Genomic DNA, 26,305 nt, shown 5'->3' with positions numbered 1-26,305 from the left:
AAAAGGTTTTGTTTAATGGATGAGATTTTACAATGGAGTTTTACTAGCAGAAGGATACATTGGCCTGTTGTCAGTCTTGTGTCCATCCAATATTGTGTTCATCCTTTTTGCTGTACGACATGCAATGATTGATGACTTTTCTTCCATTTGTCTGCTTGATTTTCCTTTACCTGAGTTGTGTTGTGTATGATATTTTACTAGTGCTCTTGTCACGTATTCAAATTCTCTTCCCTACGTACTTAGCTATGCTGCCTACCGGCTTGTTAGTACAGAACTACAAATTTGAAAACTGATTTGTGATCACTGAGATGGAAACGGTGAGAGAGAAAGGAACGCTATCACATGTCCTCGGTTGCAGCGACATCGGCTGCCGATTCTTTGGTCGCTAGCGAGCTCATCTCTCCTCATTTTTAAGTGTCCATGTCGGATGATGTCCAACGTCAGCTAGCGACGTAGCCGACCATTGAGGCCGCCCTTAGGACCAACCAAACGCTATCCTAGAGTCAGGGGCGGAGCTTGGTTCACATCAACCTAGGCCGTGGCCCCCTCCTGCCCAATACAATTTCCACGTGCTAAACTGTAACTTTTTGACTCTTCATAGATGATTAAGACTCGATTATAAAGAATGGCCATTGCTGCTTGTTTGATCAAGCTCCGCCACTGCCTAGAGTACGATCTTGTTTGGCCGCCATGGGGTTTCCATGCACGAACCTGATGCCCCTCCCCGGCAATGCTGTCCTCGCTGCCAGGCGCACGCCGAGTCTAGCGACCAGCAGCAGCAGCGGTGGAGGACGTGCTCGTGGGGCGAGAGGGAGAGGCGTGATGCTCCCAGCATTGTCGGCCAGGTCAAGCCCGTCGTCCTCGGGCTCGGGGGATTCAAGAGCCCGTCGTACTGCTGTGTTGGAAACGGATCACGATCACGTCGCCGGGATTGGGATCGCTGAATTCCTCGAGGGCAACAACTTCCTCATCACAGGCGGAACTGGATTCCTGGCCAAAGGTGTGTGCCATTGTCTACCTTCTCTTCTTTGATATTTAGGAAGGAGTACATACATACTCGTTGGTAGTCGATGTATCACAATCCTAGTTCGCCGTTCTGCATCAGTTCTTATCGAGAAAATTTTGAGGGCGAATCCTGACGTTGGTAAGATATACGTTATGATCAAGGCCAAGGACGCTGAGGAAGCATTCAGGAGGTTGCAAACTGAGGTGAGATGCCCAGGATTTTGAATCTAATTATAATATACGTTTTTCTTTTCTTAAGTATAGATATATGTCCGTGCGTCGGGGTCATAAATTTTTGCGCATGCCTACAGCGAGGTAGGATGGATCGGTGCTTAGACAAACATATTAAGAATTCTGTAGCGTTGATGAACACATGTAGCTCCGATGATGCTGCGCCGTCTGGCAGCGACGGCACCTCGCCGAAGCAGATTAATCAATATCAGGAAGCCGTGCATATAAGATAGTTAATTTAAAAGTTGTAGATGAAGGGATCCAAAAAGCTCAATTATTCTTCCGGATATAAAAAATAATAATATCTAAAATCACCCAGCATTTTTCATTAATTAAAAAAGACATTGTATATTTGACAAAAGCGAAATAAAACATCCATTCCTTCCGCTCCCCCACCCTCGAGTGCTCGCTCGAGGGCGGCGTCCGCAGCGTCGGCGGCATGGACAGCCGTCGCGGTCGACGTCACGGGCACGCTGTCAGCGCTCCTGGACCTCAACGACTTCACACGGCTCCTAGTGTCCAGCTCCAGCCCCGTGCTAACGGAGCTAGCAGGCCGGTTGTCGCTGACGCTGCTCGCCGTGCCGAACGGTAACCTTCCGCGGTCGCCGTCGGCATTCGCAGCCGAGTCGGGCGCCAACCTTATCGATGTTATCCGCGACCACGTCCTCCTCGAGTACCTCGCTCCCACTGACCTTCGCCGCCTGCCCGCCTGCGGGAAGCTCGTGAGTCGTGACCATGTTGTTCCAGACCACCAGCCACACCCCGGCAGGTGCGGATCCAAAGGTATTCGCTTGTATTCCTCCTGACCGGCCCCTTGGTGATGTCCAATGCCAAAGGAAATCTTTGCCACTACAAATGTTGTTCAGATCTCCTACTGAAAAGTTATCTCGTCGAGTCTGTAAGATTGCAATAAAGTCAAGAAATTTATATTTAGCCAAGTCCCTAAGACCTTTCCTATTCTAGAATATTCCTTTCATTTAGGTAACTTTTTTTATTTAAAATGGATGTTGATATTTTATTTTCTTTGTCTTTTTCTTTTAAGAGCTTTTCTTATTGGACACCTTATGCCATTCACCACCAATGTGATATGCATCGTCGTCCAGATTCTCTTCAATGATGCCACTACATAAGTGACCTAGAGTTAAAATACTCTATCGCATTGTCCTCATCCTCACCAGATTCTTCAAACATTTTAGTTGTGACCTGTTGCTTTTGATTTCTAGCAAGTAGCCTATCTAACTCTCCAAATTTAATATCCGACACGCCCTTGAAAAAATCATTTGAATTAAAGCCCATAGAGATACCCAAACTCTGAACATTCGAAGTTACACAAGAATTAGGAACTGATAAAATAGAATTACCAAAAGACATGCCATCGTTTTAGCAGGTTCTTCCAAATTTCTGATGGGGACTACCATGTTCGCTTCGCTTGAAATTCCTTCGCTGAAAAAATGCAGCTCATAAGACAAGCGTGCTCGGCCCTCAGCAAAGAATCTTCATCCTTGGTAGCGACGTACATGGATCGGTGCTTAGACTCACACACACGGAGCTCCGATGATGCTGCGCCCTCTGGCAGCGACGGCACCTGGCCGAAGCAGATTAATTAATATCCGGAAGCCGTGCATATAAAATAATAATATCTAAAATCTCAAATATAAGACAGTTAATTTAAAAGTTATAGACGAAGGATCAAAAAAGCTCAAATATTCTTCTGGAAATAAAATAATAATAATAATACTTAAAATCAACCAGCATTTTTCATTAGAAAAAAGGCGTTGTATATTGACAAAAACGAACTAAAATATCCATTCCTTCCGCTCACCCACCCTCGAGTGCTCTCGCTCGCCCGAATAGTTGGGCACAATAATATCCTCAAGATCGGTGCTTAGACAAACATATTAAGAATTCGTACATGGATTGGTGCTTAGACAAACACACTGAGCTCCGATGTTGCTTCGCCGTCTGGCAGCGACGGCACCTCGCCGAAGCAGATTAATCGATATCCGGAAGCCAGTGAATATATGATGAGCTCTTTTATAGCGGTTGGGGTACTTCTAGGTTCATCTTAGTTCCTAAACAATTAATTAGTAAAAATAATTTTATGAGTGGAAGGTTAATACGGTAATTGCAGCTCCCCTCCCCCTAGTGCACCCGAACCCGCATGCCTCGCCCATGCGCACCCGAAGGACGCAAACCGTGCATAATCGCAAGCAACACAGCTGTATAAGAAAATATATTTCCAGCACAACTTCTAAGCTGTGTATAATTCTAGTGATACATTCAAGGCAAACAAAGTACTTCAAACCTTTGCAGCTTTCGCTGGGGCATGATCACACTTTTGGTCTGGAGCTTGACTGTCGATGCGGGACCCACGGGATACCCCTCAAGGAAGGGAGAAGATCTAGTCTAACTAGGATTCTTTCCATGTAATCTTAGTAGTAGTATTATTCTGTAATCCTACTAGGAACTCTCATTGTAAACCGACTAGGACTCTGGCCTCCTGACTATATAAAGGAGGGAGGAGTTCCTGGAGAAGGGAGTTAAAAACAGAACACTTTACAATCAATCCAACGCAAAGGCCAACATTGAACTGGACGTAGGGCTATTACTCTATCACCGGTCGAGGGCCCGAACTAGGATAAATCGACTGTCTCTTGCATTTATCGTCGAGTTCTGCATACGCTGAAGCCCAAACAAACTGCCCCGGGTACCCCCGTGGTAGGCTATCGGTGGTGAAACATCGACAGCTGGCACGCCAGGTAGAGGCTTTCGGCGAATTTGCATCCGAGAGCTCGACGGGCCTCGACAACATGATCTTCTCGACGGGATCAACCTTCATCTTCGGTTCATGGATCTGCGAGGCAAGCGACGATGGCAAGCTCCAAAGCCGTCTCCTCAAAGATTCGGATCACCTTGAAGACCTTTCTATTTCGGCGACTACGACAGATCAACTCGCCGGAAGATTCGCGCAGCTCGTGATGTCCGATCCAACTCAGATTTTGCGGCTTTGAGCATCCGACTCAAACTCAGGCTCTGCATCCAAGATGGAGTCTTTACCAAGTTCTTTCGAGAAACCAAGTTCTTTTCTGGCAGGGGCTCCAGAGCGTGGCCTCAGCCTATCAAGAAAACAACTTGGAATACACTCAGAGTCCTTTCAAGAAGTCGGGTCCTTTTCCGTTCGGACTCCACAACATGGCAAAATCTTATCGGGCATGGCCCGAAGGAACCCTCAATCTGGTACTTAGAATGCCACTAAAAGGAGCTCAGCAAGGTCTCGTACTAACTATAACATCTCAAGACTGCATCGTCCACTAGCCATGTTCTGTTCCTGAGGACAGCGGTACCCAACTAGTCGGCACGACGACGACAACAATTCTACCCTACCAAGAAGGAGACTCGATCTGTGACCTTGAAGCCTCTACTAAAATCATCAACAACTCTGACAGTGTGGAAACCAACATCGATAACAGAACAATTCACGCACGAGAAGTATTCATGTTTCGCCGTCCTTGATCACCATTGGTCCCCCCGGAAGCACCCGACATTAGGTCATCGGATGAATCTGAGTCCAACATATCACCCTTTATCTAGGGGTACGATGGTGAGACCAAGAATCAGAGGCAAGCCAGAGAAAGAAGAAACAAATTGAAACAAGGACGCCAATGCCGTGCTAGGCAGCGCAAGGAAGCTTGGATCAAATATGAGTCAGATCTGGCTAAGTACGACAGAAGAGAATCAGAACAAGAAGTCGAAGAAAGACGCGTGGCGAATACACCCTACAATAGGATCTGAGAAGCACTAGAAGAACTCAGGAGCGACATCACTTCCCAGTGAAAAACAGGAACAAGCTCCAAGACCTCCTCCAGTCAGCAGCCCTAAGGACGCACGATGGAAGGGCCCGCTCAAGACTACCTGCCAGGTCAACATCTCATAGGAAGGAAGATCAAAATCAAAGGAAGTCCGCTTTCGAGAGACTTGGACCAAATGGAAGTCACAATAGAGAAAGTAGGAGGGACCATAGTCAAAACTACCGAATCAAACAACTAAGGAAGATCAGAAGCGAAGCACCCATTCAGACATCCCCACAGAACTACTCTCGCCAAAATGACAGTTGGCAGGAAGGAGGTGCCGAATCAGAATACAAAGAAGCCGAAACGCACGATAGATTCTCCTGTTTTGCAAACAAACTTGCTTCAATACGACTACCTCACAAGTTCAAGCCGTCCAACCACTCTAAATATGATGGCAAGACCGAACCAAGGCAGTGGCTCAGGATTTACTCGCAGTCGATTGAACTAGCCGGAGGAGACGACGATATCAAGACCTTGTTCTTTCCCATGGCCCTAGAAACCATGCCCCTGCAATGGTTCGACAAATTAAACCCAGGATCAATCAGAAATTGGGAGGACTTGCAAAGAGTTTTCTATGAAAATTTCGCGAGTATCATTACGCACCCATCACCCACGTAGAATTAAAAGGACTCAAGCAGAAAGGGGGCGAAAGTCTTAGAGAATACTATCGATGATTTGACGAACTACATGCTCAAGTACATGACATCACCGAATGAGAAGTAATTGAAGCTTTCTCTCACGGAATCATGGCTAGGTGGCAATTTCAGGACTTCTGCAAAGAAAATCCGAGGAAACAACGAAGAATTCAGACACATAGTAGAAAAGATGATTACTGCAGAGGAGAAGACACAGATAAAGGTTCCCGGATAGAAACAACCGAGACAACTCGGACAAGCAAAATCATCAAAACATCAGACATCAGGAAAGAAAATGTGGACCTAGACAACACCGTAGCGGTGACTGACAAATCAAGGAAGTTTTCCAAACCCAGAAGGTATGACGACATTAAAAACATGCATTGCATCTAGCACCCTAAAGGAAATCACACCATCGGAAATTGCTACACCTTCAATGATCGATACACAAGAAAAGACAATAAGGTAAACACTAAAGAAGACAATCAGAAAAAGATGAAGACAACCACGAAGACAAGGGATTCCAAAAATCCAGAGGGACAGTAGCAGTGATCTTCGCTAGGGGCCCCAGTTTCCAGAAGCAAACATCAAGAAAAGCTAGCTCTATGAACCATCATGGCAGCAGAACCGACTACTCTGAGATATCTCAATTGGTCACAGTATCCAATCCAGTTTTCAAGAGAAGACCAATGGACTAGCGTAGGAAACGCAGGCCATTACCCACTGGTTCTAGATCCAACTATCACCGGTATGACCGTCACAAAAGTACTAATCGATGGGGGAGCTAGACTCAACATCATTTTTTCAGAAATGCTAAGGAAGATGGGACTACAACTCGCTGGGATGATTACACCAACCAGCACCCCTTTTTATGGGATAGTACCCTGGCAAGGCAGCCATGCCACTTGGACAAATCACTCTACCGGTTACTTTTGGAACTCTCTCAAACTGCCGAACAGAGTTCATCAAGTCTGAAATTGCAGACTTTGATTCATCATATCACGTAATCCTCGGGCGCCCAGCACTAGCAAAATTCATGACGATACCGCATTACCCGTACCTATTGCTTAAGATGCCAGGGCCCAACAGCGTCCTTTCCCTCCAAAGTAATTTGAAGCGCGCTTTTGACTGCGACGTTCAGGCAGTTCAAATTGCAGCCAAAGCACAAACCGCCAATGGTAGAAAAGAAATAGCCACTATTGCCGCAGAAATGAGCCTAGAAGAACTAGAGATACCGGCTAAAAAGCCCAGCATCCTCGCACCACCAAAAGAAGCCGACGTCAAGCAAATCGACCTGGGCACCAGTGATCCCTCCAAAACGGCAATCATTAGCGCCCACCTCTCGGTAAAATAGGAACTCGCGTTCACCAACTTTCTTCGGGACAACAAAGATATCTTTGCTTGGAAGCTGGCCGACATGTCAGGGGTCCCAAGAGAGTTGGCTGAGCACAGAATCGATATCAATGAAGGCTACAAGCCTGTGAAGCAACGGCTACGACGATTCTCACCCAACAAGAAAGCAGCAATTAAAAAAGAAATCACGAAGCTAATGGCAGCCGGATTCATCAGAGAAATCCTTCATCCAGATTGGCTAGCAAACCCAGTTCTAGTACAAAAAAAGAATATGGACGAGTGGTGCATGTGCGTCGACTACACAGATCTCAACAAACACTACCCGAAAGATCCATTTGGGCTACCATGCATTGATCAGATAGTTGATTCAACAGCAAGATCTGCCCTATTATCCTTTCTTGATTGCTATTCAGGATATCACCAGATTGCATTAAAAGAACAAGAACAGAGCAAGACATCTTTCATCACTCTGTTTGGTGCCTATTGCTACAAGACCATGTCATTTGGACTCAAGAATGCGGGAGCCACATACCAAAGAGCTATCGAAACATGCCTTGGTGAACAGATCGGTGAAAACGTAGAGGCATACGTGGATGATGTAGTAGTAAAAACAAAGAACCCGAACACACTAATTGAAGACTTAAAGCAAACCTTCGAAAACCTGAAAAGGTGGAGGTGAAAATTGAATCCAAACAAGTGTGTATTCGGAGTTCCTTCAGGACAACTACTCGGATTCTTGGTCAGTCATTGTGGAATCAAAGCCAGCGCCAAGCAAATTCGAGCCATAACAGAGATGGACCCTCCTCGAAATGTTAAAGATGTGCAGAAACTAACAGGCTGCATGGCGGGCTCTCAATCATTTCATATCAAGACTCAGCGAAAAAGGGTTACCTTTCTTTAAACTACTAAAGAAGGCAGACAAGTTCGAGTGGACAGAAGAAACCAACGAAGCTTTCAAAATACTTAAGGCATACCTCACCTCCTCGCCTATTCTCACACCTCCAAAGAAATACGAAGACATGATGCTGTACATTGCGGCAACTTCTACTGTGATCAGCACAACGATAGTCGTAGAAAGAGGAGAAGAAGGGCGCATATATAAAGTACAATGCCCCGTATACTACATCAAGCGAAGTACTGTTAGAATAAAAAATCCGGTACCCGCATGTGCAAAAACTACTCTATGCTCTCCTGATCACTTCACGCAAGCTTCGCCACTATTTTGAAAGCCACAAGATTACCGTGGTGACAGATTTCCCACTTGGAGATATCCTACACAATAGAGATGCAATAGGGCGCATATCTAAGTGGGCAGTTGAACTTGGTGCTCTCAATATCGATTTCACCCCATGGAAGGCAATTAAATCTCAAGCCCTTGCCGATTTTGTTGCCGAGTGGACAGAAATTCAACAACCTATGTCAAATACCATCCTTGACCATTGGAAAATGTACTTTGATGGATTGCTCAAGCTAGGCGGAGCCGGTGCAGGTGTTCTCTTCATTTCTCTAGACAGAAAACAACTCAAGTATGTCCTTCAGATATTATGGCAAGCTACAAACAATGAAGCAGAATATGAAGCCCTCATCCACGGGCTTCGAGTAGCAATTACCCTCGAAATCAAGCGATTACTCGTATACGGTGATTCGGCAGTAGTCATCAACCAAGTCAACAAGGATTGGGACTGCACCAAAGAAAACATGGGCGCTTACTGTGCTGAAATACGAAAACTTGAAAAACATTTTCAAGGATTGGAAATTCTACATGTCCTGCACGATTCTAATATTGCGGCAGACGTCCTCACCAAGCTCAGATCGGACAGGGCAAAGGTCCCACCCGACGTATTCATAGAGGAGTTATCAGCTCCCTCTATCAAACAACCCGGTGAGATAACCCCTGAACTCCCAGCTAAAGGCACCCAGATTTTGGTAATTACCACCTCATGGACCCAGATTTTTATTGATTATATCAAAGAGAATAAGTTGCTAGCAGAAAAAGAGGAGGCTACCCGGATTGTTCGTAGAAGCAAGAACTACGTCCTAGTAGGGGACAAGTTGTACAGAAGAGCCGCATCATCAGGAGTACTCCTAAAATGTGTCTCATTTGAAAAAAGCAAAGAGATCTTAGACAAAATACACTCATGTTGCTATGGAAATCATGCCGCTTCAAGAACACTAGTCGGCAAAGCATTCCGCACCGGATTCTACTGGCCAACCGCTTTGAAAGACGTAGAAGAACTTGTCAGAAAATGCAAAGGTTGTCAAATGTTCGTAAGACAAGCTCATGTACTAGCTCACAATCTCATCTGCATCCCACCCGCTTGGCCTTTCTCCTGCTGGGGGCTGGATCAAGTAGGACCTCTCAAGAAAGCAAAGGGCGGTTTCGAGTACATCTTTGTAGTAATTGACAAGTTCACCAAGTGGATTGAATACAAACCACCCACAAAATACAACGCAGCCAAAGCAGTCGAGTTCATCCAAGATATTATGCACCGCTTCGGCATGCCCAATCGAATCATCATAGATTTGGGTTCTCCCTTCACAGCTATAGAACTCCAAAGTTGGGCACAGGATTGCGGCTTCGGCATAGATTACGCATCAGTCGCACATCCAGAAGCCAACAGACAGGTAGAAAGGGCTAATAGACTCATACTAGCCGGATTAAAACCAAGATTGTATGAAGAACTAGTGGACTATGGATCCAAATGGATTGAAGAATTACCCAAAGTAGTATGGGGCTACGAACTCAAATAAGCAGAGTCACCGGATACTCACCTTTCTTCCTAGTTTACGGATCAGAAGCCGTACTACCTACCGACTTGATCTGGACGTCACCAAGGATAGAACAATATGACGAAGGAGAAGCAGAACACACCCGAAGATTAGAACTCGACAGTACAGAAGAAGTCAGAGTAAATGCTACCCTTCAATCAGCCAGATACCTCCAAGGTTTAAGACGCCACTACAACAAGAATACCTAGCCTCGATCACTCTAAATCGGAGACCTAGTACTAAGAAGAATACAAAAAACTAACGGACGCCATAAACTACTTAGTCCATGGGAAGGTCCTTTTATTGTCACAAAAGTCTCCGGACCAGGCACATACAAGTTGATAACTGAAGATGGAAAGAAGTCAACAATACATGGCACATCAGCCAACCAAGAAGATTCTACGCATGAAAACAACTCATTGAAGAATATATATACAAGCCACAAGAGATCAACGTTCATAATCAATAAAGATGGTGTTCCTCGACAACATATGTCTTATTATGGCTTTCCCAAAGTTGTTTTCACTAAGCATATCAACGTTCATGATCAATAAAGATGGTGTTCCTTGACAACATATGTCTTATTATGGCTTTCCCCCAGTTGTTTTCACTAAGCATACCGGCCGAGAGCAAAAGAGCTAAAAAGATGCTTGAGCCCGCCGATGAGGGTAGCTAATAAGCTAACACCCGAACCAAAAAGCAAAATGGCTGAAATTATGCTTGAGCATACCGGCCGAGAGCAAAAGAGCTGAAAAGATGCTTGAGCCCACCGATGAGGGTAGCTAATAAGCTAACACCCAAACCAAAAAGCAAAATAGCTGAAATTATGCCTAAGCATACCGACCAAGAGCAAAAGAGCTGAAAAGATGCTTAAGCCCGCCGATAAGGGTAGCTAATAAGCTAACACCCGAACCAAAAAGCAAAATGGCTGAAATTATGCCTGAGCATACCGGCTGAGAGCAAAAGAGCTGGAAAGATGTTTGAGCCCGCCGATGAGGGTAGCTAATAAGCTAACACCCGAACCAAAAAGCAAAATGGCTGAAATTATGCCTGAGCATACCGGCCGAGAGCAAAAAAGCTGAAAAGATGCTTGAGCCCGCCGATGAGGGTAGCTAATAAGCTAACACCCGAACCAAAAAGCAAAATGGCTGAAATTATGCCTGAGCATATCGGTCATGAACAAAAAAGCCGAAAAGATGCTTGAGCCTGCCGATGAGGGTAGCTGATAAGCCAACACCTGAACCGATCCTAAGATGTTTTTACAACCAGGGAAAGAGTCAGATGCTGGCCACATCTCAAGTTAAGCAAAAAAAGCTAAAAAGAAGAAGCTAAAGATACTTGAGATCGCTGGTCCTAAGTCTCTTCAGTACTAACAAGAACAAAAAGGTTGTCAGGATAAAGATCTACTTAACCCGAGTTGTTTACATGGCAACCAGACAAGCACTCGACAAATCAAGAAAGTTTGTCAAGACAACGATCTACATATACCGAGTTGTTTACATGACACAGATGAAAGCCTGACAAGCACTTGATAAAATCAAAGAAGATTTGACAAGACAACGATCTGCATATACCGAGTTGATTACACGGCGTAGATAAAAGCCATACAAATGCTCGACCTATCAAGGAGCAATCCTACAACAGATGAAACAACACGACCACCATAAACTGTGGATGTGCACCACGACCAACAAACGACTACTCGGAAAAAATTCCGATCACTTGGACAACTCTTTTAAAGAATAAACAAGGCGAAGACATCCAGGCAAAGAAGACATCGACAAAAAATAAAGAATCTTCATTCAAAAAGAAGTATAATATCCTATTACAGAGGCTGGAGTACAAAGGTCAATTACATCAAGCATTGTCATCAGGAGAAGAAATATCAATATTAAGATTATCCACAATCCTCCTGGCTAAATCTTCGACCTCAGGCTCCACCTTTTCAACGGCATCCAGATATTCTTGACTCTCGGCTTCCTCTGCAATCTTGGACAAAGGCACCTCTGGAGCAAGAACCCAGACCTAGGCAAGAACATTTCTGGTACATAGTTGGGCGCACCTCTTCATGAACTCCTAGAAACGGGTCGGAACTTGAGGAATAAACTGAGCCCAAGATTGACCAGCATCTATTGGAGTCCGGAGAAGATCGGCTACTGACCGAAATGATTTCCACAAAGCATAACAAACAGCATTTACACTCAACCACCACCATACAACTACATTTGACAACAGCAGACTACCAGAGAATATGCCAAGATCCAGTTCTTTTTGAATAAAAGAACCCAGATTTATGCTCGGGAGCTGCAACAGGAGAGGTTTTTAGTTCTTTGAACAACTCAGATTCAAGACCCTCCAACTCTTTGTTCCAAATAGTAAGAGGCTTGGGGGCTACACTCAGTGAGTGCACTTTTTCTTTAAAAAAGCGCACATCACTCAGAAGAATTCTTCAAGACAGGAGTTTTCAAAAAATATAAGATTCAAGACCCTCCAACTTTTTGTTCCAAATAGCAAGAGGCTCGGGGGCTACACTCAGTGAGTGCACCTTTTTCTTCGAAAAAGCGCACGTCACCAAGAAGACTTCTTCAAGATAGACCACTTCAAGGCCTCAAGACAAAAAGAACCCGGACTGAGCTATATCCGAGTTCTTTTTGATAAAGAACCCGTGTATATGCTCAGGAGCCCTTCGATGAAGAATCAGAGCAATTTCAAGACAAGACCCTCCAGCTCCTTGTTCCAAATAGCAAGAGGCTCGGGGGCTACACCCAGATGAGAGTACTTTTTCTTCAAAAAAAAAGAAAAAAAGAAAAAAGGGGTACACACCACCCGAATATCTCACAAAGCGCTACACGGTTTCGCTCAAGAAAGCACTCGGACGACGCTTGTTCCTACTCGGCAAGATCTGAAGGAACAAGACGAGGCTTCCAGAGCTCAACCATGAAGTGCTCGGGGGCTTGTCGATGCGGGACCCATGGGATACCCCTCAAGGAAGGGAGAAGATCTAGTCTAACTAAGATTCTTTCCATGCAATCTTAGTAGTAGTATTATTCTGTAATCCTATTAGGAACTCTCATTGTAAACCGACTAGGACTCTGGCCTGCTAACTATATAAAGGAGGGCGAAGTTCCTGGAGAAGGGAGTTAAAAACAGAACACTTTACAATCAATCCAACGCAAAGGCCAACGCCGAACTGGACGTAGGGCTATTACTCGATCACGGCCGAGGGCTCGAACCAGGATAAATCGACTGTCTCTTGCGTTTACCGTCGAGTTCTGCATACGCTGAAGCCCGAACAAACTGCCCCGGGTACCCCCGCGGCAGGCTATCGGTGGTGAAACATCGGCATTGACCACAGTCTATACCATGCTCCAGTTCCACGGTAGCCTTTTCTATAGCCGGTTCACATCTTTTAGATTTCTGGTACAGTTCCTCAAGCTTCATTTCAGAAGCAACCTAAACAAGTATAACCAGTTTGTCAAGTTTCCTAAGAACGACATTCATGATACAGCTAACTTGGCTACAGAAATAAGATGGAAAACTCAACCTAAGAACAATACAGGAACATTGTTGTAAACTACCCTCAAGCTAATTTGGGCAGTGGCTGAAATAATGGAATAAATAAATTCATTCCTTACCATTCCAAGCAAGGATGACTCACTAGAGCTGGTACCTTGTGTCAAAGATCACTTGCTGTGAAGAGCTCCGAGATTCAGGATGCTTCTCTTCTATTCAAAGATCCAATAAAATCGTCACAAAATTGCATCAGAGAAAGAAATCATTCAATAAAAGATTAAAAAGCTCTTCACCTCTTATATTAATATGTTGAATATCCTTATCCTTGCTCAACTCGTCCGTTTCTTCATTCACTTTGCCCTATGGTAGCTGTCTTGCTACTAGTAGTGCACTGTGGAGATAGCCTGTTTTTTTCAGTGTTCATGCACAGAAGTGCATCATGTTCTGCACAAAATTAAAGTATACCCCTGATGATCTTTTGCCTAGTAAAATTCATGAAAACTCAATCAAACAGGTTTTCCTTATGAAAGATTTAATCATCTTTTAAGAGGGAGTCCAGTCTCTACAGAACAAGAAATACAACTCCTAACTTCCTGCAGATTACCATGTAAAATTATTTAGAAAAAAAATGAAAGTATAGAAATATGAGATACCTGTCAAGCTTTGATCTGAATAGCTAGATGCAAGCATTGCACCACCAGTGTGTGCAGGTATTGACACAGTAAAACTTTCAGATCTATCCAAATCCTTACGAAACACTTGTAACTCTACCTAAAAGAACAGGAAAAAGGTAAAGATAATATGTTACTATTATTTCCAATGTATATTTGGTCTAGTGAACTCTAATGAAAATTCTTGCCACAACCCACAAGTGCTAATAGCAAAACAATAGGTTACCGTCCAGAAATCAAGGACCACACACATGACAAATGCACTCCATCGAGTGGTTCAAAGGAAATATTTTTATCACACAGGAATATGAAAATCCTTATGATTACAGCAACATGGAAGGTATTTCCAGTTGAAGGCCAGCACCCACCTGCAGTCATCTGATATACAAGCCAACTAGAGTTTGCCTAAACCATAAAAAGGGAAGACAGTGTACCTCAATTGGATTTAGAGGAAGGAGTACATAGCCATTATCAGTTTCAAACTTTAATCCTTCTTGTAGCTTTGATAGCACAACTGGATAGTTTTCTGATGTAGTTATTAGAATATGAATAGCCTAGAATTTGTGTAGTCTAACCTAGGATAGAAAGGGTCAGCTTTCAGTCAAAAGGACAATCCAAAGGAACTTTGCTTGATTTAAAATGCAATAAACAAAAAAGCAAAGCACTAGATATAACATAGAATTTGGTACTATCATACATCGACCTTAATAACTGTTACTAAGTACAAAACTGGTGATTTCATTATGTTCTCTCTCTGAACACAGCTTTACCATCCCTTTGGAAATTGAAAAGTTACTGATAACCTAATTTGTGTTAACGGGTACCTATATCATGTGGACAAGTAATCTAGTGTATTGCAACTTGAAAATTCTATTAGTAATTCGGTCAGTTGTTGCTCTTTTCTCCCATCTTTTGTACTGCTCATGTCATCCTGTCCAACATGAGGCTAAAACCTAAAAAAACTGAAAAGGGCAGGGACTGGTCGGAGGCAGAGCATGCTCATATGGTGACAGCGGCAGCTGGACCCTATAGATGTTGCTGTTGATGGAGTCGAGCACGAGGAGGTCGCCAGCGGGGGTGATCTCGACGGCGTACAGCTCGATCCCTAGCTTGCTGCCAATAGGGTGTCATGACCATCCTGACGTCCAAATTGACAAATAATCAACGTTACAAAAGAAATCTAGGTTACAAGGTTGTCGCTAAACATGACAGAATGGCATAGCTAGCTAGCAACACGCTTGAGTCACATAATTGATATGGATTTGTGTGCAGTTATGCTACGAAATCGGCAAAATTAGTGGATCTCTTCCCGAATAGCTACAGAAATTCACCACGGGAGATGCTTCAGAGCTAACTGAGCAAAAGCAGAGTGACTGCGAGTCTGCGAGATACCTCAATTTATGGCGAAGGGCAAGGTGTAGAGTAGAGGCAAAAATTAGCCGGCTTCAGGTCTAGTGGATTGGGCGGAGACGATGAGGGGTTTGAGCACGGCCTAGGTAGCTAGGGCGTACTTCTTCCTCCTGCTTCCTTCATGGCCGACGCCGCCGTTTCTTGGTGAGCGTGGGTGGACGAGGGCACCTTGCCGAGCCCGCTCTTCAGCTTCACCAACTCAGACCGCCGCGTCCGCGGATGAGCGCACCTCGCCGCCCACACCCTTCGGCAGCAGGGACGGCCGACGCCGCCACCAACGGCAGCACGAACGCCGCTAGGACCTGCCGGAGCACCACCGTGGGTAGCTCCCCAGGCCCAGGGTGGACGCTGGCGCCACCGGAGTAGGTGTAGTGCGGGCATGCCGAACGCAGGTGGCAGCAGGCAGCACGCCGCACGCAGGCGGGGTCAGCTGTGGTGGCGGAGCTGGTCCGCCTCTGCTGGGAACAGGCGTTGTCGGGCTCCACCTCCTTATCCTCCTCCATGGTGTCGATCCCTGCCATGGCTGCTGCCCAGACCGCCGCGTCCGCGAGCGCACCTCGCCGCCCGTACCCTACCGCCAGCGGGGACGGCCACCGCCACCGCGAAGGGGAGCACGGACGCCGCCGGGCCCGGATCTCGCCTCCTCCACCGCCATCGCCGGATCTACGTGGTGCCGGTGTAGGAGCCCGGCAACCCTCCTCGCCCTCCTCCATGGTGTCGATCCCCGCCATGGCTGCTGCCCGGACCGCCGCGTCCGCGAGCGCACCTCGCCGCTCGCACCCTCCCGCCAGCGGGGACGGCCACCGCCGCCGCGAAGGGGAGCGCGGACGCTGCCGGGCCCGGATCTCGCCTCCTCCACCGCCATCGCCGGATCTACGCGGTGCCGCCGTTCGCTAGGGACTGGTGAGGAGGGATGGCATGCCCTGGAAGCCACAGCCCTGCCCTCGCACTCGCTGCCGCAGCCACCGCCCTCGTCCTCACCCCGCCCGCCGCTGTAGCACAGAGAGAGAAAGAACAGAGCGACTGAGAGAGGGGCCGGGCTGGTGTGGTCCGAAGAGAATTATACGTGAAAAGACTGTAGTACTTCAATCATGCATGCTACTCAAAACATTATTTTTCTACTATTGATTTACTGTTCTACCCTCAATTACGTAAAAAAATTTCAAAAATAGAAAATTTCTCACTTTTTTCATGTGCTGATCCGATCAATTTTAGTTTGCACCTGGTGCGTATGGTCCCACCATTTAGTACGCACTTGGTTCCTTCCGGTACCTCTTAAATTGGTTCCTCTTAGTTCCTTTGCCTTTTTAGTCGTCGGATCGGTCCTCGTGAGCCGTCCATTTTATGACAACCATTGTAAAAATTATCATATATTATATCTATAAAATAATAATATCTGAAATCTCAAATATAAGATAGTCAATTTAAAAGTTGTAGAGGAAGGGATCCAAAAAGCTCAAATATTATTCCAGATATAAAATAATAATATCTAAAATCACCCAGCATTTTTCATTAGAAAACGACGTTGTATATTGGCAAAAGCGAAATAAAATATCCACTCCTTCCCGCTCACCCACCCTCGAGTGCTCTCGCTCACTCAATAGTGGTGGCGAGATACGGAGACAGACCCCTCCCGCCTCCTGCATCGTAGCCTCGCGGTAGCTTTCACGCTACTCGCCGCGGCGTCCGCAGCGTCGCTGGCACCGACAACCGTTGCGGTCAACGTCACTAGACTAGTACACAAACAGACGGTCAAAAATGATCTTTAGTCGCTTAGCGAAACTGATACTATGCCATTGACGGTAAAAATAAGTTATTTTCCAAGATGGTTTTAAAACCATCCCCACAAATTGACTTCAGGGGCGATTTTCTTAAGACAACCTTCCTTAAAAATTAATTTTTAGAGTTGATTGACTTAAGCCAATTGTGTTTAAAAATAATTTTTGGATTGTTTAGAAAATCATTTAGGAGTTGTAAAAATATGAAAAAAATTAATATAGCCGAAAGCCTGAAGGACCAACCACCACTCGCTCTGGATTTAATTTTCACTATTTCTAACAGAATGCAGCCGCTAGGATTCTAACAAGCCACCTTTCGCCTCGTGCGTATAGTCACCTACCACCAAACCACACAATCACTTGTGATTGCTTATATGATGTTATCTATTTATACTCATATATACGAATCTTGTAATTAATATTTTGACTTGTAAACAATCTTAAATGAGAAAAATTTCAACTACAAGTTTTAGATTTCGTCGAGCACTATAACTTTGATATAGGATATGTCTCCATCCAAGGTCATTTGAGAAATTCAAACAAATCTGAGAACTTACTTTATATATTTGGAATCCTAAATGATCTTAACCAATCAACTGCAAAGTTTTAGATCTCATCAAGATCTAAAATTTTAATATAAATTATGTCTTCATCCGACTTCATAAACCAATGGGAAGACGATGACATGGTGATTTTTATCCCGATGTTCACTTGGTTGCCACCAAGCTAGTCCCCGTTGTGTCATCCGTTCACTTGGTGGTTCGATGACTAATAGGCGTCCACAAGCCTAGCCCACACGTTGGGCACTGCAAGCACCTATCCACAAGTGAGGGTAACTCAATGACATGCTCAACTAGTGTTGCTCTTCACGGCTCCCATGGGGGTGAGCATGGTACCCCTCACAAATCCTTCTCCGGAGCATCGCACAATCTTCTTGCATGCTTCATGATAGAGAACTCACCACCAAGCCATCTAGGAGGTGGCAACCTCCAAGAGTAACAAGCATCACCGGCTTGCAACTCGATCACCTAGTGTCACTCTTGCAATCTCTCAATGCAATACACGAGAATAACTCACTGGCTATCGATTTGCAATCTAGCAAGCACAAGTGAGTTAGAGGGCTCCCAAGCACACCTACACAGGCCACCAAGGCGTGAGGGGCTCAGCAACCAGCCTAAGGCCGGTTAGGGTCACTACTTATAGCCCCAAGGGCTAAAAGAGGCGTTGCCCAAAGTTTGTCTGCACAGGGTCTGGACCGGACCCTCAGACAGCGAACGGACCCTCCCTGTTCACAGGGTCTGGTCCACTGGATCGCGCCACGTGTCCATGGGATTCGAAGCCAACCATTGGAAGCCAACGGCTACTTCACCCGCGCGTGAAACCTCCGGACCAGACGCGCCTCACCAGCGACTGTTCGTGCGACACCGAGTCCAGTCAGCATGCACCCACACTGCACCACTCCGGACCGGACTCACCTAGCCAGTGTCTGGACTCTCAACGCGCATGGATCCGAAGCTATCCAGAGAGCTCCCAAGAGCGCCAAAACCAACCGTACCGGGTCTGGTCCTAGCGACCGGACACAGCCAGGGTCCAGTTCGCTCCACGCTTGTTGGCATTTCTAAACACAATTACCAAGTATGGAGATAGAATCCATCCCCGGCAATGGCGCCGGAAATGCTTGTTGGCATTTCTTAACGTCGTTACTAAGATTTGTGTTTCCTAGCAACACCACCAAGAAATACCCTTATGATAGTTTTTAACGTTTACAGAAATGATCCGCAAGCAGACGGAATTATCGTTGTAGCATTTCACCCGGAAGTTTTTAGGGTATCGTTCATTTATATTTTCCCAAGGGAAGGCATGGTGTAAAAGTTTCTAATAGGGACATGGGCAAGATAACATGACTGTATAATAGACCAATGTTCACAACAGGGGTAAGCCAAGATAAATATTGGATTGTGTGACACACACAAGCCAATCTCAAGGATAAAGATAAAAGAAAGAATAAAAGAATATACCTAAACTGGAGCAGGCTTATCCTAAGTAGTTATGCTAAGATGAGCAGATGATCGTACAATACATGGTTAGAACTAAACCCTAAGCATAAGATGGACAAGACGACCTCCGAGTACTAGTCTGTCAGCAACCTCATGAGGCAATTTAGACTCCTACCCCATACCCAATGTGGGGGATTACGAAGGACGGACAGGGTTGTCACCACCTGCCATCTACCCCTCAACCGTGGAGCACAAAATGTATCCGCCTGTTCTCGTGCACCTGAGCACCATGCCTGTGTACAAAGAAACTACCCAAATCCCACTAGGACTCCAACCCTACGGATCAAGAAGCATAGGACTTGGGCACACCTGAAGGCACGACGAACCGCCACCTCAACTCATATCTTAGTCTAAACATATATGTTGCATGAAAGATTTATCATAAGGCTCTATATGCTAAACTAATAACATAAGAACTTTGCTCTAGTTCTATATCATAAGTACTTTAATAAAATAAGAGCAAGGTCATATTGGAACCAAATTTATTTCTCATACCAAGATTCTCCAAGAAGTCCAAGCTCTTCAAGTAATTCTTGCCTAGCTCCTTATACTATTAAAAAGTAAAAAGAATACAAGTGGGAGGAGAGAGGCTTCTTCAGTGAGGTGTGTGTTGAGAGAGGGGCCTCCCGCATCTATTTATAGGAGCTTGTGGTCGGTTTGGAGGAATATTCTTTGGGGATTCACATGCAACCGTCATGGAGGAGCCACCAGGAGATGCCACGTGGAAGGAGGAGGTGGTCGGTGTAGGTAGGGGTGCGCCCGTACCTAGGTGTGGCATCCCTACGACCGCCTTCCGCATGGCGGTTGCCTGTTGGGCCTAGGCTGCTTCCACGTGGATTTGAGGCCCAATATGTTCCAGTAGGTGGGCTCTTCCTTGTTTGCTTGCTCAGGATCTGCTTTGTGCCTTCTCTGGTTGTGCACTTTGATCACATTTTCAACGTATTTCGGATATATGTCCTGCAAAAACACTAATTCTCCAATACATGTGCAAATGTATCAATATCAAAAACATATGTGTGTAAGTTATGCTAGTTCTCCTCATTTTGTATCTTATTTGGCGGTCGAATTTGGTCGATAAGGACCAACAACAACGCACACCTGCCTGCACGCCATGCATCGGCCGTCGAACGACCGGACTCGCCAATACTCCTAGCGTTGCATCCAAACCCTGCTCCACCCAGAGTCTGGTCGAGTCCACACCACATCACCCATGCAACTAGACTCATGCACTTGGGTCCTATTGCTCTAGACGCCAAGTCTAGTCTAGACTATTGAGCGCTCCTCACCTAGGGTCCCGCCAAAGCAGGGTCTAGCCCCTTTGAGCACCAGAGTCCGGTCACCTTGTCTCAACTCCTTTTCTTCTTCAAGTTGATCCAATTCAACTACAACTTCTCCTTTGCAAATGTGCCAACACCACCAAGTGTACGCCATCATCTGCAAGTGTGCTAGCATTTTCATAAATATTTTCCAAAGGATTAGCACTCTTTTCACCACGCCACTCGATCCTAGCAACGATGCAAAGTTAGGTCACTCGAGTGGCACTAGATGACCGATATGCAAAAAATTTGCCCCTCTTGATAGTACGGCCATCTATCCTAAATCCGGTCATAAACTTCTCTACGCACCTATGACCGATGAAATGAAATGCCCTATAGGTTATACCTTTGCCTTGCGTATTCCATTCCATTCCATCTCCTCCATCATTGATGCAATATATGCACCAACCATATCACAAATGATATGATCCAGTTCAATCATCATGTGAACTTATTCGTTCATCAATCTTGACTTCACTTGCTTTTCATCGTTGCCTTCGTCCGTCAGTGCCAAGTCTTGCTCAAGCTTCACCGCCACATGGTCCATCGCTCTAAAGCCTCCAACTTGCCCTTCACGCTTTTAACTGGTCCATCAAGTCAAGTCTTGTCTTGATCTTCTCCACCTTAGTCACATGACTCCATGTCATGTCCCATATGCAATGAGCTCCTTCGTCACATGTGTGAGCTTTGCAATAAATCTAAGCCATTTTCACCTCCATGGCATGTGTTGCTCACAGAAGTGTACTTGTGGACTAATCACCTATGTATCTCACATTTAAACATATTAGTCTGCCTAGGTTGTCACTCAATTACTAAAACCAAACAAGGACCTTTCACCCTGTAAATAAATTTTCAGTGGCGATTGCTGCACTACAACCATCATTGAAAATGTTTTTTCAAGGATGGCTGTGGCAATGCAACTGCCTCTGAAAATGTATTTACATGTGCGGTTCACCGAACCGCCTCTAAAAATCAGTTTCAAACTTTTGGAATTTGAAATTTCCTGCCATATTTTAAAGCGTGTTTCCCACCAAATTTCAGAGCCAAATGCAATTGATTCAAATTAACTTCATATATACACTACTACACTTGGACCTTTCACAGCCAAGTTGTAACCCCCATCACAGTCCAATCTTGGCCTCGGTAGTAAGCTGTCTATAGTGATAGTCATAGCCATCACTGTCGTCATCTAAGACTGACTATGGGGTAGACTACACTACCGTATTGGCTTATCATCATTCTGTGATAAGGTCCTTACTTCTGTCGCACTAGAGCATGACCCGTCTATGGGTATACACTAACACTGCCACATTGGCAAACGATCCGCCTGTGTGGAGGCTATCATCACCGTTGTGTGGGCACATCAATCGCCTGTGTAGTGGTCACCAGCACCATCGTCTTATACTTCGACCCGACTGTCTATGGTGTAGCTTCGCTGTCGCTTCGACGGCCGAGACGTCTGTGTAGAAGTTAACACCACCGCCGCTTCAGCGTATGAACTGCTGGTACAAAGGACATGGTCACCGTCGCCTTGCACCACGATCTGCCTTTGATGATCGTTTAGTCGATGTTGGGGTACCAAATGATTCGGCCGTGATACACTTTTGATCCCTGCCGCATAATACGTATAGCGACGGTGTTGGACATTTGCACCACCAACGGCGGTGGTGATAACAAAATAATAAATGACCCTTAATTGTTTACTAAACACAAAGCATACAGATATAATCATTGCATCCATAAACCATGTTCTTACAATAACAATGGACGCTCACCATAATATCTTTCTCAACTGATGTCCTAACACAAGCGGTACATAGATTGCAAACTAAAGGTACTGCTCTCTACAGACTTACATAACAAAATGACATAGCTGTGCTCCTCCCATGTGGCACTCCTGCTTGCTAGGCACAAATGAATATAAGTAGTGCATCCTTTGGATTGGTAGCCAATGCACCATGAAACCCCTCTTCTTCATCTCTGATCCACAACCTGAATAAAGCAGCAAAATTAACAATATTGAACATACCATTCCTTTAGTTAACAAGCTAAAATTGGCCTATACATACATAGAATGAAAATAACTCCCTACCTGAATAAAGAATGTCGTGATGATGAAATACAGCAAATGTACCTTTACTGCTCTGCTAATGACTCCATGAACAAGGAAACATAAGAAAGATAGTAAGACCTATTCATATGGAAACTCCCTATTAATCTACAAAAGCGGATGACACGGGTATGGATGACATGATCCTTTCTGCGGTCCAGGTCATGTGCAATCAGTGTTTTATCCTTTCCAACAAGGAAAATGAAATTCCATTCTGGGTGAACTGTAATAACTCTGTACTCCTCATCACAAAGCTTAGAACCAACTTTAATATTAATGTGTCCAAATAGTTCCTCTGTGTCCAGAACATGCTCAATCTCTAGTTATCAGTACCTTAGTATTCAAGTATCCACACTAAAAGCCAAGACATATTGTGAAAATCAACACAACACACACACACAGGTGACCCTGAGCTTGATGGATGGACATTTCATCACCACCTGGTTTACGAATTATCCTCCATGTCTTTCCCTCCATATCCACAGCACCTATCGCAGAGTACTCACGTATGTGCATAAAACCATTAAGAAAAACACTTCTCAATTTTGAACGTAGAACAATACCCTTGCCCTATTTAGATTCCTTAAAGATCCATGCTACAGTTTTAGATGAGTAGATCTCCACACCTATGCACAGACCCTCCACCTCAACAAATTCAATCACATGGAATTGTGAGGATGTTGGGTCAAAACCTAAGCGAGCCTGACCAACAGAACGGATGCTACGCGGCAGTACATGCCATTTGTGGGTCGCTAGATTGCAAACAACATAGCGCCATAATCCATCAAGCCTAGCCCACCAACAAAGGATGAGGCAGCGGCAACAATATGAGAATAAGACTTTTTGAAGGGGAAAGGCAAGAAGGACAAGGAGGGCCATTCACTAGTGAAGCTGGTGAAGTGCCGATTGCCCTTCCACCAGTTGCCATAGAAGAAGCTGGCGATAGTCTGTGAAAGCTTCTTACGGTGATAGGAGTCAGAGATGATACGCTTCCAGGAGCGATAGACACACTTGCAGCAGCGCAAGGACCTAGCGAGGAGGTAGCAAAAGATGTCGGCAAGCACATCATCTGAAAGGACATCCACTGCGTTCCTCATGTTGGGGGCCTCCTTCATCTAGAAGGACACCACCAGCTAAAGAGATGAGGATATCCTGCCATGGAATTGCATCAATAAACATTATAAGGAGATGAGTTTCGAGGAGAAGGGACGACGATACAAGTAAGGCCTTATTACACTTGCCTTTGGATCTGCCGGCGGTGAGCACAAGTGGCAACGCTAGTGACAGCAGCAGCTCATTCACCGATGAATCTGTGCGGGCAATCCGGCGATGTGCACCAGCGCAGAGCAAGAGCTGAGCAGTGCTGATGAGTAGGAGCAGCGATGATGAACAACATCAATGAGGAAAAGAAAAGCTATGTGTGTGTAGGGGAGAGAGGGCGGCGGTGGGGTGGGGGGTTAGGGGGGATGTTGGAGTAGGGGTTGCTTGCTCTCTGCATAACTTTTACGGCATGCAGGAATCAAACTTTCATCAGTTCTGCGCGGGAGGGTTCAAACGCGGGATTGGAAATTTTGCAACTAAGAAGCGATGAATGCACAATACCATCACCGGTGGCTAGGTCCTATTACCACCTGGAGACCTCCGTATGATACGGTAATGAACACTGAGGCACACAATCTTAACGTTTGGCATTGAAACAAAGCAAAACTGCGCACTTAGAAAACTAAGAAAAGCATAATTCCAATACTCAGATTGAACGAAAGTCAACTTGAGTTTGATGGTGAATAATAAGGCACACAGATTTACATTGAAAGAAAGCCAAAACACGCACTTAGAAAACATAAGGAAAGCACAATGCAAATACTCTCGGATTGAAAGGAATCTAACTTGAGTTCCATACATTCATACCGAATAAGTAGGTGGACACTACCAAGCTAACAAGCATGCTGAGAGCTAAAATGCAGATACTAATTAGGCCAACACTATGCAAAAGTTAAATGGCCTTCATATGTACATCATTGGTTGCATAATTAATCATTCTCCATGTAGATCCTAGTCGACCTCCATGGAATTGTTGTGAATCTCCATAAGATCCTGCAGATCATTGTCGATCTCCATGGGATCGTTGTCAATCTCCAAGTCATCCTGAGCCTTGAACACTACAACCCTGTCCACATCCATTGGTACGCTTTCATTTAGCTCATCGACTTTGTTCACAAAGCACTAATTCGGTGAACCAATACTAAGGACAATAAGGCTCACAAGCTGCACTCCATGGATATACAAGGCCACAAACTTTAGAACGAGAAGATGCATTTTCATCTGTAGATCCAACAAAATTACTATAGCTATGTTGGAGGTGAAAGAGCAGAGAGCACGAGAGAGCTATACAAAGGAATATAGAATCCGGTGAAGGAGCAGATCTAGTGTAGTTACCTTAGATCTAGATGGAGCAGTGAAGCAGGGACAGCGCGCTAAAGATTTGTGCGCCGGCGAGGTTGGAGGTGAAGGAACAGTGAGCACGCGAGAGGCTACCTTTCGTCCAATGCTAGCAGGATGAAGCAGAGCAAGGGAGCAGAGCGAGGAATGGATAGGAGGAAGGTGTGGTAGGACCGTAGGAGAGTGTATATACAATTCAATAAATTGGTTGCCCCTGTACCAAGCCCCAGTGTCCAGGGAAGTAGGATGCCTCCAACACATCAATTGATACTTGGATCTGCTATCATTTATAGTTCAATAAATTGAACACCAAGTTAGTCACCTTGCATTTAGTTCAACAATAGTTGTACAAAAGTGATAGATTTTAGTCCGACACATCAATTGATACTTGGATCTACTATCATTTATAGTTCAGTAAATTGAACACCTGGTTAATCACCTTGCATTTAGTTCAACAATAGTTGTACAAAAGTGATAGATTTTAGTCCGATACATAAATTGATACTTGAATTTACTACGATGAACTAATCAACTTGTCAATGAACATACCAAGAACTAAGGTAAGTACAAAATAGGTGAAACAAGAACAAGAAACATATTTCTTTCTCAAAGGTATGAAATCTTCCATCATCTTCGTTGAAACCGTGGCCATTTCTTTAATCTCTGGCATAATCTCTTCCTCCTCCTGCAGATGTTCTTCATTTGTTGTAACATTGGCCTCCGCCTTTAGCTCCCAAATCTTGTTACGTAAATCCAAAATTAAAGTCCTTAGAAATTTTCCATATGGGGGATCGTGCCACTTAAAGAACCCACAATCTAAGTTGGGCTACAAAAAACCAAATTACCATAAGTACAACGAGATTTCAGCATTTGCATTGCGAAAACAGAATGAACAAGAAAGAAATTGAGTTACATTATTTGCCCTTCAGCATCTGTGGTACCGACATCCTGGGTTTCTATCACTCCACAAAATCCACCGAGGGTTCTTCAAGCCGCAACGACACAAAAGTGGTGGCTAGTATGGTAGGGGTGGTTCTCGACACGGCACAGGATGGGCGGCCTCCTCCTATTGTATCCTCCTTTGCTAGAAGCTAGTGTTCTTCTTGTGATGGTGCCCTGGGATGGTGCGGACCACTGGGAGGAGTTGGAGCTAGATGCAGCCATGGA

The 26,305-nt window shown here is 45.0% G+C and overlaps 1 pseudogene; it reads left to right on the top strand.

Moving 5' to 3' along the window:
* Nucleotides 1-580: 580 nt before the first annotated feature.
* Nucleotides 581-26,305, top strand: part of LOC136469965 (fatty acyl-CoA reductase 2, chloroplastic-like) — a 53,458-nt pseudogene continuing 27,733 nt past the window's right edge.

The sequence above is a fragment of the Miscanthus floridulus genome, chromosome 8, assembly GCF_019320115.1.
Source record: "Miscanthus floridulus cultivar M001 chromosome 8, ASM1932011v1, whole genome shotgun sequence".
NCBI lineage: Eukaryota > Viridiplantae > Streptophyta > Magnoliopsida > Poales > Poaceae > Miscanthus > Miscanthus floridulus.
Note: the sequence above shows the minus strand (reverse complement) of the source record. Positions and strands in the feature narration are given on the sequence as shown.